Below are 10667 nucleotides of genomic sequence, written 5' to 3'. Positions count from 1 at the left end.
CCCGGGGCTCGGGCTGGCCCGGAGCGCAGGCGGCGGGTTCGCCCCTGAGCGAGCTCCGGCAGGGGCCAGGCCCTCCGCGGGAGGCTTTCCCTGGGCGCAGTTAGGCTGGTAGCTGGTTAAACGTAATATATCGATAATGTTAACGCGCTAACGCCGTCTGTGAGCAACAGCATATTGCTTTATGTAGAGACCTGGGGAAAAATAGGGGTCTCTAGTCGAACACATGATTTCTGTCCAGCTGTGGTTATCTTTAAGGATTATGAAATTCTCAGGGTCTAATCCTATAAGCCTCGTGAGTGCACATCATTCCTAGTCATGCAAGTAATACATTTCTCTCATTCCAAGTTGTTTATTGCTCCTAGGTGTATCCAATCTCCTGTGAAATGTTGAAAGGCAAACCTTCTGAAGAAGACAAAACGAAATACCTCTGCTTTTGCCCAAGCAGAGAGGGATGGGAAGCAGTATGTGTGGTATGTGAAGCGGGAGCGTATGTATTGGCTGCAGATAAGCATGCATTTGATCTTACAATTATACACATTAAGCCCACGAAAACTATGGGTGCATGAACAGCTCATTAGTAAGTCTGGTTATTTCAGTGAACCAATTTGCAAACCTACTGAAAAGTGGCTGCAGGAGAAAACACTGCTGCTCAAATGCCTGGATTCTTCCTACTTTAAAAGGAAAAGAAAAGACAAGACTCCCTGGAACTTAATGGAATTTTAAATGGCAGTTGAGCCAAAATCTAGTACTAGGCTAACAACCATTATGCTCTCAAGTTATTAGAGTGACTTTAAATGTTTAAGATAAATTTGGGATGAACTAAAGCATTGCCTCAAAGGGCAAGAGAAATGGGAACAAAGACAAGTAGTGCACTATTCCTTAATGGAAAGAAAAGGGAGGAGTTGGCTGAACACTTGGTATTTGCTCGCCTCCTATGTATTTTTTTGTGAGACAAAGCTCGGGCCTCAAGAGAGTGAACATGTCTAATGCTGCAAACTGATGAAGGGCTGTAGTGGAAATGTGGGGCAGTTTCAAAGAGCTCGTAGGTTACAACTTCATCTTTTATCTCTTCTTGCAGTAAATGAAATCTGCCTGTGGTAGAAAAATGACAGTTAGCTTAAAGACTAGTTTTGACATCGTGTATCTGGACCTTGCAAATATCCAAGTTCAGTTGCAGATTTGCTTGAATGAAAAAGACTAAAGAATATGATGACCCTGTGAAAAGTTGCATGTTACCACACCCCGTGTAAATAGTTGCCTGTTGATGACGGCTAAAGGATTCTTCCTTCAAAAAATCTGCGTTATGAGAGCTCTAGTGCTTAAATGTATCACATAAACAAATAAAATATTAAGCTTCTTAGGTGTTACTGAAGCTTCTGTCTGAAATAAGTTGTTTATGTTAATGCATATTAGTGGGACTTACCACCACCACCAGGATGTTACTGGAAAAACAAAGCAAACAGAAGTGGGTGGTGGTTAATAACTTTCTTAGAGGTGGCAGTGCTTGAATGGAAGCCAGGAATACAGTTCCCCATGCTGGCTTATCTCCTGTTAATTAAGATGGTAATGCAAGCGGTAAGTCCTCTGCAGTTTGAACACTGAATTGACATAACTCTAGAGAATCCACTGTGTGTAGAGGATGGGGGCAATGAGAAGGGGAGATGGCCTTGTATTGGCCAAGCTGTCTCATGCTCTTAGAAGAGCAACAGTTAGATCATGTTATGACCACAGCAGAGCCTGCAAGAACTTTTCTCTGTGTGTGTATCTGCCAGTAGACAGACTGCAAGGATTGAACTCACTGCTACCGCACTTCAGTGCAAAATCCAGCCCAAACTTAGGAGGCTTATGGCAGAAATAAACATATTTTTTTTTCATTAATTTGTATGTGAAGGTTGTGTCCAGCCCTCGGCTGTGTGCCAGGGGTTGGTACTGAAGAAGCTCCAGCCCTGGCATTTGTTGGAGGTGAAACTATAGGTCTGTTCTGGGGGAAACCACAAAGGGACATGTGCTGCCAGGTGCCCTCCATGCTGGCATCACCACTAGATGTCAGTGCATGAAACAGCTTCTTCACCCTGAGCAAGCTAGGGAAGTTGGGCAAGCTAGGGGAATTGGCTTGGGAAGAGAGGGAGCGGTTTCTTCAGGGTGCAAAACTGATGTAGCTTCTGCTTACAAGGATCTGCACTGGGGTTGAGCTCCCTTTAATAAGGTTCTTAAGACAAAGTTGCAGTCTCTTAACTCTTGCAGAATTTTCCAACTAGGAAATTAGGAATTTCATGATACTTTAACATTTAACACCAGAAGAAGGTTTAGCAAGTGTTTGATGACTTGAAATTTATTTTTAAATCACACAAAAGTGATTTTTGGTTTTTAAAGCCTTGGTTATTGAATATATGTAGGTGCCAGATTGCCTTGGATATCAGCAGTTAGCTACCTGAAATCTCTTGGTCCGGAAGATCTTGCTGAATCTGTTGAAATCTCTCCGGGCCTTTGGGCTCACTAAAAACTCTTTGGAACTTAGGCTTAGGTACATTCACTGTCGTATTAAAAAAAAAAAAAAAAAAATCTCTTGCTGAATCTTAGAAAATACAGGCGATGAAGGGAATTGTCACCAAAGCCAATCTGCATAAACAGGTACAGGCATCAATAGGTTGAAATTAGGTTTAAAACTCCAATCTCCTGCCTTTGTTCCCACTTGCTCTGGAGATACGTCATTGAGTGAGCTGCTTGTGCTAGGGATAATGTAACATAGGCTCGCTTATGTAGAAATTCTTATGAAGCAGAAGAAATGCTTGTAAAGTACTTCAGGTTTTTCAGTTAAGTGCTTTATAAATGTTAAAGCATTCAGTTCAATTGCTTTGTGTGTTACTTGCTATGATGAATTCCTGCAGGGCTCCTTCACCTACTTAAGCGTGTTTTGGAGCAAGCGAGAGAAATGCTATATAATGAAAATGCACTATAGAAATATCGAATTGCTATACTTGAATAAATCTTATTTGCTTTTAGGTATCATCTCAGCCCAGTTCTGGGGCATCTCAGTCCAACTGCTGGGTTACAGAGGGACTAGGATAATGAAGTGCTGCAAAAACCCGGAGTGCTGTTATGCAGATATGAAGATCCAGGGCAGCTGCTGCCTTTGCTTTCACGTCTTCAGAAGGTGAGTAGAGGTGGCTTCTCTCTAGTTCGGGTTCCAGCTTAATATTTTTAAATGTTTGTTTTTTAGGTGTGGTAGGTCTGGGCAGTAAGAGCAGCATCAGAGAACCTCTTGACCCAAGCATGTAAAGCTTGAAGAATTCCTGATCTTAAAGACCCACATGGGGGTGGGTCAGTGTGTCTTACAAGGGCACTTTTACTGTAGAGTAACGGAGGGCTAGCTGCTGTTTGCCGGCTGTATTTTTGGACGGGGCCTGAGCAACCTGATCTACATTGGCCTGGCTCTGAGCGGGGGTTAGAGCCTAAATTATTCTGTCGCTAGCTAAGAAGCTTGAACTTGGTTCTTGGCAAAGTGTAGTCAGCGATGCACAGGCAGGTTAAATGCAGATATGTGTATACAGGTGGTAGAAGGCGTGGGGCAGGGAATTTAATGTGGGAAAATCTGCTGTGGAACTGGGCTAGCAACAAGCTTGGCCTTACATATTTTTGAGTCTTGACTTCTGTTTGCAGCTGAAGAGGCCAGCTCCCCAGTGGGCCTCTGTACGCTTCAGAAGCAAACCCGACAGCAATGAATGTATTTAATTCAGACAATCGTAGTGCTGAAGCTAGTCTGGCCTGTGGGGTTTATTTGCAGATTGACATAGTATTTTTTACTTTCACATTAAAAAAAAAAAAAATATTCATCAGCTGTTGCATGTCAGGAGGCCTCCAGTTTTGAGAGGATGTGTTTGCAGACAGTTCAGCAGACATCTGGGGGGGTGTTTATTTTTTTTAAAGCCTGAAGCCCGTTTAGATTTGAACGGAGACTGACTTGTAGCATAAATAGTCACAGAAACCCCTGTATGAAGAACCGTGGCCAGGTACCATGCATTGAGCTGAAGGTCCTGCAGCACACAGCTAGCTGTAGATAGATAGGGGTATTTTGGTAAACTTGACCAGAATCCATGCACTCGCTCTTTCCCCGGGGCTCTGGCATGCAGACATCTGAGTGGAGCCTGTGTTTGCTGGTGTCAGGAGCAAGGTCAGTCCAGTTTGGCCTACATCTTTCTTCTCTTTTAGTAATGGAAAAAAAGAGCCAGCCTGAGTTTTGCTGAAAGCAGAAGTTTTTCACTTGGTTACACACTTCCTGGTTCCCTCCCTCCCCTGGTTCTCATAGTATAAACTAATTATTAAATAGTTGCAATAAAAGTACATTTTACCCTGGCAGCACTAAACTCTGTTGATAGGCCAGATATTTTTATGCCATCCTCATCCTGTTCCTGCCAAAATGGGTTATTTTTTGGATTCTCTTGCCTGCTTTTGGATTTGTGATCTGCTCCTTTAATACATTCCTTCCAGTCTAGGCAGTGCTCTCCAACTGCCTGGCACTGATGCTAGTGCCTTGCTTCTAATCAATCAAGTCTGCTGCATGCTTCCTTAAAGGAAAACTCTGCTCATGTTGTTCAGCCCAATGACACAAACTTTCACAGGTGTAAGAAACATTTGTCACCAAAAATGACACTGATGTGGGAAGTAAAGGCGAAACTTTATCCTGCTTGGCATTTCTGAGCCCATCCCGTGGGCGGTTCTTTTTCATAAAACTGACTGTGGGCCACTAGCCACGGACTTTGTAGCTCAGTTCCAGGCTGACATGAATATCTTGACTGTAGTAAGAACTCTGGGGACATTGAGAACAGGTTATATGTGAATATAGTAGGGACAGAATTTGTCTTTGTGTGGTCTGCTAATTAAGAGTGGTCCCTAATCATGTATTCTGTGCCTCAGTAGTTGCCTGCAGTGGTGGAGGTACAGGGATAATTTAGGATGGGCCTACTGGTTAGATCCAGAGTGAAAATAGGAGGCGGGTAACAGAGAAACCAAATGTCCCCCCAAGCTAAAGGGTGGGGTACGCTTAGAGGCTCAGCCAAAGGTCAAGTCAATAAAGCAACCGTAAGACAAGGAGTAAGAGAGGATTGGAGTAAGACAAGGTGGAAGTAAGAACCAGAGCTAGGCAAGACAATGTTGAAAACAAACTACTACCAGTTTGGTACATTGAGCAACACCGTTGCTGGGATGGTCTGGCTTACTCGGATATCAAATACACATCAATTTGGCGGCTTCTCTGTTCAGGCAGGCTTACCTTTCCCTTAGTTTCCTAGGAGACTGATGAGCTCTGGGCATTAAAGCTGAAGGAGCCAAACACCAAATTGAATGTGAATTGCCAATGCAGAATGGATGAAGAATGGAAGGATATATCTGGAGGAAGCATGTCACACGATGGGAACGGTAGCTTTGACACCAGTTTGTATTACGTGATACGATCAATGTCCTTTGTACTTCTAATTAGAAAAAAACCATCGTCTTACTTGGAGAAATTTGTCAGATAAGTAAAGATCGGGGTGAGCAATGTTACTGCTTTCTGGGGGCTTGTGTCCTGTTAGAAGTGTGCTGCTGCAAAATGGCTGTTCCTAGGGTAAGGTTGATGTGCCAGCTGGAACTGCTGATTTCCTTTGAAACTCCTGGTTTTGTAATTATTCATGGCAGAAAAAAAAAAAGTTCCTTCCCATATGAACGTCTGGCTTGCTGAGCTGTGGGGTGAGCCAAGTAGGTTATTTTCTTCAGTGTCTGCATTTTTTCCCAATTACATTGTGCCAGTTGTTAGCACACAGTTTTATTTACCTGTGCTTCCAAATTCACAAGTTCCCTGTTCTGGAAAAGTTCAGCAGCACCCCTTGGGGAGCTTGTCTTGGGATTGCCTTGTATCTATGAGGGAATAATATTCTTATGCCCAATACAGCCCTTTATGTAAACTTTTTTTTTCTAGATCGCGTTTCTAACACTTTCTAACCTTAATTGGGTTTCAGGAAATGGAAAGGTGGTGCTGTGCGGTGGAGCTGCCATGCCTTGCCAGACAGTAGCTGATGGGTGAACTAGAGCTCTAATTGCTGACACTCTGCTGTGCAAACTGAGAAACCATGGGCTTGCTGATCCTAAAATCATAAAGCTTCCTTTAACACGTTCTCCTACACAAGCTGCCATTCCTTAATCGTGAATGTTTTGCATCTAATGCAGCCCATGTTATTCTGGGAAATCTTACTAAGTCTCTGATGCTGGCTAACTCTTGAATCCATGTGGTTGGACATGGGAGGAGAAACATATCTCAGTGAGATGAGTGGGATCTACCAGCACAGATCACAAGTCCTGGTGTCCTGTGGATGTGCTGTGTCCTGCTGCAGACGACCTTTGTGTGTCACTTTGAGCTTTCAAATGCCAGCTCCTGCATGGGTGCACGGCCTGGCACAAAGCGGGGGATGGCTCTGAATGCCATCAGCACTGATGGTGGTATCAAAGAAAATTGGAACTCACGTACCCAAACTTCTGCAAGTGTGTGATGAAAGGATCCCAGAGAACATAACAAACTTCATCCCTGCTCTGTCTCTTTTTCCAGCAGTAGAAGCTGCAGGGTGACAGCGGTGGGATGATCAGATGGCCCTTTAGTGGGTAGAAGGAACCCAGGCAGCAGCGGAGGATGTTGCAGCAGCAGGTATGAGACGTGCTTCGTTATGGCTGTAGTTTTGAGCCCCTTGCCTGTTTTGAATTGATCTGGCGGTACTTGACTCCTCATGTTCATTTACATGCTCTATTAAGGTGTTGGCAGTGCTGGACATGAGCGATTACTGCAAAGTGCACTCTTTCTTCCTGGTGCATTGATGATTCATGCTATTAGGAGAGGCTTCCTGCCTTTCCATGACTTGGTGAAAATGATCTATTTATTTCATAACGTCTCCTTACTCTTAGCAGGGCTTGTGCTCTGTTCCCAAAACTCCCACTGTTTTCACTGCAAGCATGACCAGACTGTGAAATAGCTTGGCTGGTCTGGTGAATAATCTGTTAGTCTCTTTTAATAAACTGCAGTTTTATTTATCTTGCTGCTCTTTAGAGCTTTTCATCTCAAAACATTTGAGTGCAGAAACTGTCCAGTAGTGAAACGCAGCCATCTCTCTTGGGGATAGAGTGGGAGGCAGACAGGCAGGCGTTTTACTCCACAGTTTAGAGTGAGAGGAATTTTGTTCAAGGACAATGAGGGAAAGCTTAGCTTGTATGCTGAATGACCCTTTGATCTTCCACATTCATGCTCAGCTGATCAGGACTTTAAATCTACTCTCTGTCTCCCTCCTACCCGTAGCAAACAGCCAGAAATATAATCTCATTTAGGACTTGAGCGCTGGACCAGAATGACAGGACTGCGGCGGCGACTGTTCAGCCTTCCATGGTTCCCATTTGCCTGTCACTTCCTCGAGTGACGCTGACCTAAAGCTAAAGAACGGTGTGTAGCAGTTCTGGGGTGTGCAGCAGGGTGTGCTCAGAGGGGCCCAATGGGGAAGGGAAGGCCAGGCCTGTTGCACAAAAATATTCTCCTGTGTGCCTGTCGATACTGAGGCACTGGGCAGTGCTGTGGTGTTAAAAGGTGACTTTCTGGAACACGCTGCGTGGGTTGGTCCATAGCCATGAGATGCATTTGATAATTCTGAAGCTTTGTGGTGTTTGCTAATTGTGATGTGATGGCTGGCTTTCTGAGGCTCTGAAAAATGGTGGTGTGGCAGGTCAGCTCTCCTGTGCCCGGAGAGAAGGCAGCAGGAGCAGTGGAAACGGGCAGGCAGAGTGCGAGAAGTTGGATCCTTGACCTGCAGCTCTTGAGCAGTTGTAAAAGATTGTGTTACTTCTGCTACTATGCAGCACATCATTAGGAACCTTAATTATGGGGAGATGACTGCATTGCGTAGGCTAGAGTGTAGCCTGCAGGAATGTCGGAACTTTAATTTTATAACGCTTGCTCTGTGGTGTGTGTCTTGGGGAAGGAGACAGAAAGGCCTGTTCTTGTGATAAATGAAACCAACTTGCCCGGCTGACAACCTGCAGCTCCTCAGAGCTCGAAGGGCTGTAGCCCATCTGATCGGTAACAGCCGGTGCTTTCTTGCCTCTTCCTGTGTATTAAAGCGAAATGCGGGGTTTTAAACCTTGAGGGAAGCATTTGATGAAAGCAAAACTAGGACTCGAGATGGAGTGGTGCTGAGCTTAGTAATGCTGAACCACTTTGGTTTTTTTCAGTATTCCTTGCTGTATTTATAGCATGAGATATTGTGAGGACAGTCAGAGGCACAGCTGTGTGACCTCCTTTATGCTCAAACAACAGGGCACAGAGGAGGGAGTATTTTTAGTTTGTTCCAGCTGTGGGTGTTGGGTTCAAATCGCAGTGCCTTAAAAAGGCAGCGTGGCAGAGAAACTGAAAGGTGAATTTGAATTTCTGGGTTGGAAGGGCTGACTGAAGGGGTCCTAGAAAAGCTGAGCTACCCATCCATCAGTGAAAAAAGAATTTGGTCAGAACTCCTCTATTTGGCGCTTATAACTATTTTTCATTGCAGTTTTATGTTCTTTTGAACACCTGTACTTCAGTAGTTCCCTCTCCATTCCTTTTTCCTACGTTTAATTCCCTGTTTCTTTGCCAATAGCTACTATGGACCTTGGGAAGGAAATATTTTTAGGAAGAGTGTCTTTGACTTGAAGAACTTCCTGTATCCAGAGATGTTGCCTCGTTTCTGCAGTGGGAGCTGGGATAGGGGAACAGACACTTGAGGACCCTTGTTTAGTTCAAAACTTAATTTTAGGTTGAAAGATGAAGTGAACAAACACTTGAGCTGTTCTGGTGTGTGCTGTTCCCTCTCAGAAACGCCCCCACCCTCAGGGCAGCCCTGACAAGATCGCTGTGCCTCCTTGTGTGACCAGGCTTCTCCGGTTTCCACCTTATCGGAGATCTCGCAGCACTCCTTGCTAGAAGAGATGGGGATGATTAGTTTGATGGGTGGCATTTTGTTTGTTTACTAAGGGCTAATAACCAAAGCTGTGGCTTCCCTCATCTTGGCTTCCAGCAGGAGGTTTGTTCTGTCTCTTCCTTCAGTAACTGCTGGATCGCGGTATCGCCACCTCTCCCCCTGTGGGGCTTTACTAGAAGCAAGGAGATGGCACTGTCTGGTTGCCTGATTACGTGCACATAGCAGCAGCCGGCCCCGTGAGCACAGAGATACAGGAAGAAGATGGGGAATGCTGCTGCGCTGCGATAGCGGCTCGGGGAGACCGACTGGCTGCTGCTGTCACCACTTCTCCTCTCCAGAGGGACTGGCACGAAGCCCGGGCTGCTTTGCCACCTCATGCCTTCCCCCCTCTTCTTATCTGGCAGTGCCACAGCTTCCCAGGCTTGTATCTAACTCCATCCCAGTTAGACAGATCAGCCCCACCCTTCTCGCTTGGACAAGACGCTTCCTTTCCCCAAACCCATGGAACTGCATCCATCTGGAGGCAGAATAGAGGCCTGGACCCACAGCAGACAGAGCCTGCTTGTAGGTTTAGGGGGGGAGTGGCAAGTGGAAAGTGAGACGTAACTGCCTTTATTCGAGGACTGGTTAGACTAGAAATACACTTTCAGGGGGACTAGAACAAGGAATAAAAGCCCGTGTGTTGTGACGGCTCTTCAAGAAATCAAGCAGCATGGTACAATGATAAGGTTAAGTGGAGGACGTGATCAGAAATGATCCTTGAGGAACAGAGGGCTGGAGGATGGCCAATGACCGGCCGCTGCGAGTCTGGGGCAGGCGGGAGGACCTTCCCTCTGCGCCCGCTGGGTGTGAGGCACCTCGGAGGAGCCCAGTCTTGAAAAAGAAACCTGTGGGGCCAGCTTCCCTAATGCTTAGCATGGGAAAAACTGTACATTAAGTACTTAGGGCTTCAACTGTGCCCCCCCCCAACCCCTTGGCACCCCAGATCCTGAGCATTTCCCATTTCCTATGGCCCTATCCAAAGCTTTGACTTTCTGAGGCCGTATTCCCTGCGGCCTCCTTTCTGGGTCTGTGTTCTCAGGTCTTCACCCCTCTCATGTAAGCAGCAGCTGATGCCTGCAGGCGCTGTGAGATGGCAGACTGGGAGGAGCAGAAGTTGGCTGGAAACAAGAGCTTGGCAAAGCCCCCCGAGTTAAGGGCACGCGGGGGCGGGAAAGGCAGGGAACCAAAGGGTCCTCATCCGGCTCCCGTTGAAACTCACCATGTCCATGTGCTTCTTTGTCACCTGGGGTGAATTTTGTCCTTCCACAGATGGCCAGCACTGTAATGAGTTAATGCCAAATTATGACAGAGGTGCAATTTGCATTGCACGTTTCTGTTTTCTTTTTTTTTTTTTTTTCCAGCTATATATTTACTTTAAACTCTTAACGCAGCCGGGGGGGTTGCAGTGAGGTGCCTTGCGTGTCGGATGTCTGAGGGGCACACGGAGTGGGTTGGGGCCGGGGCAAGACTTGTGGTGGCATTTTCCACAGCCTGTGTTTCTCGTTCAAAGGCAAAGGCCCACGGCCGCGTTCTCTGTGCTCAGACTGAGCTCCGGTGAAGGGGGAAAACCCCGCGAGCCCACGGGGGGCATGGGGGGCCCCTCTCTGCTTTTTCTGCCTCGCCCCTTCGTCTCTGCCTCCAGCGTAGCCCCTGCTGCGGGGGGTG

General features: G+C 46.2%; 1 long non-coding RNA gene across 7 annotated transcripts in view; it reads left to right on the top strand.

Moving 5' to 3' along the window:
• The first annotated feature begins 6 nt into the window (after positions 1 to 6).
• Positions 7 to 10667, top strand: part of LOC118452846 — a 21466-nt gene continuing 10805 nt past the window's right edge. For 3 of the 7 annotated variants that reach the window (XR_004842708.1, XR_004842710.1, XR_004842705.1), the window contains exons 1-3: positions 7 to 470; positions 3004 to 3154; positions 5281 to 6673. This is a non-coding gene — a long non-coding RNA (uncharacterized LOC118452846). Of the gene's footprint in view, positions 471 to 3003; positions 3155 to 5280; positions 6674 to 7315; positions 7457 to 10667 lie in introns of all 7 variants that reach the window. The other 4 variants (XR_004842707.1, XR_004842709.1, XR_004842711.1 and 1 more) reach the window with 4 other exon arrangements.

This window comes from Egretta garzetta, unplaced genomic scaffold (genome assembly GCF_000687185.1).
Source record: "Egretta garzetta isolate BGI_Z169 unplaced genomic scaffold, ASM68718v1 scaffold498, whole genome shotgun sequence".
Taxonomy (NCBI): Eukaryota; Metazoa; Chordata; class Aves; order Pelecaniformes; family Ardeidae; genus Egretta; species Egretta garzetta.
Note: the sequence above shows the minus strand (reverse complement) of the source record. Positions and strands in the feature narration are given on the sequence as shown.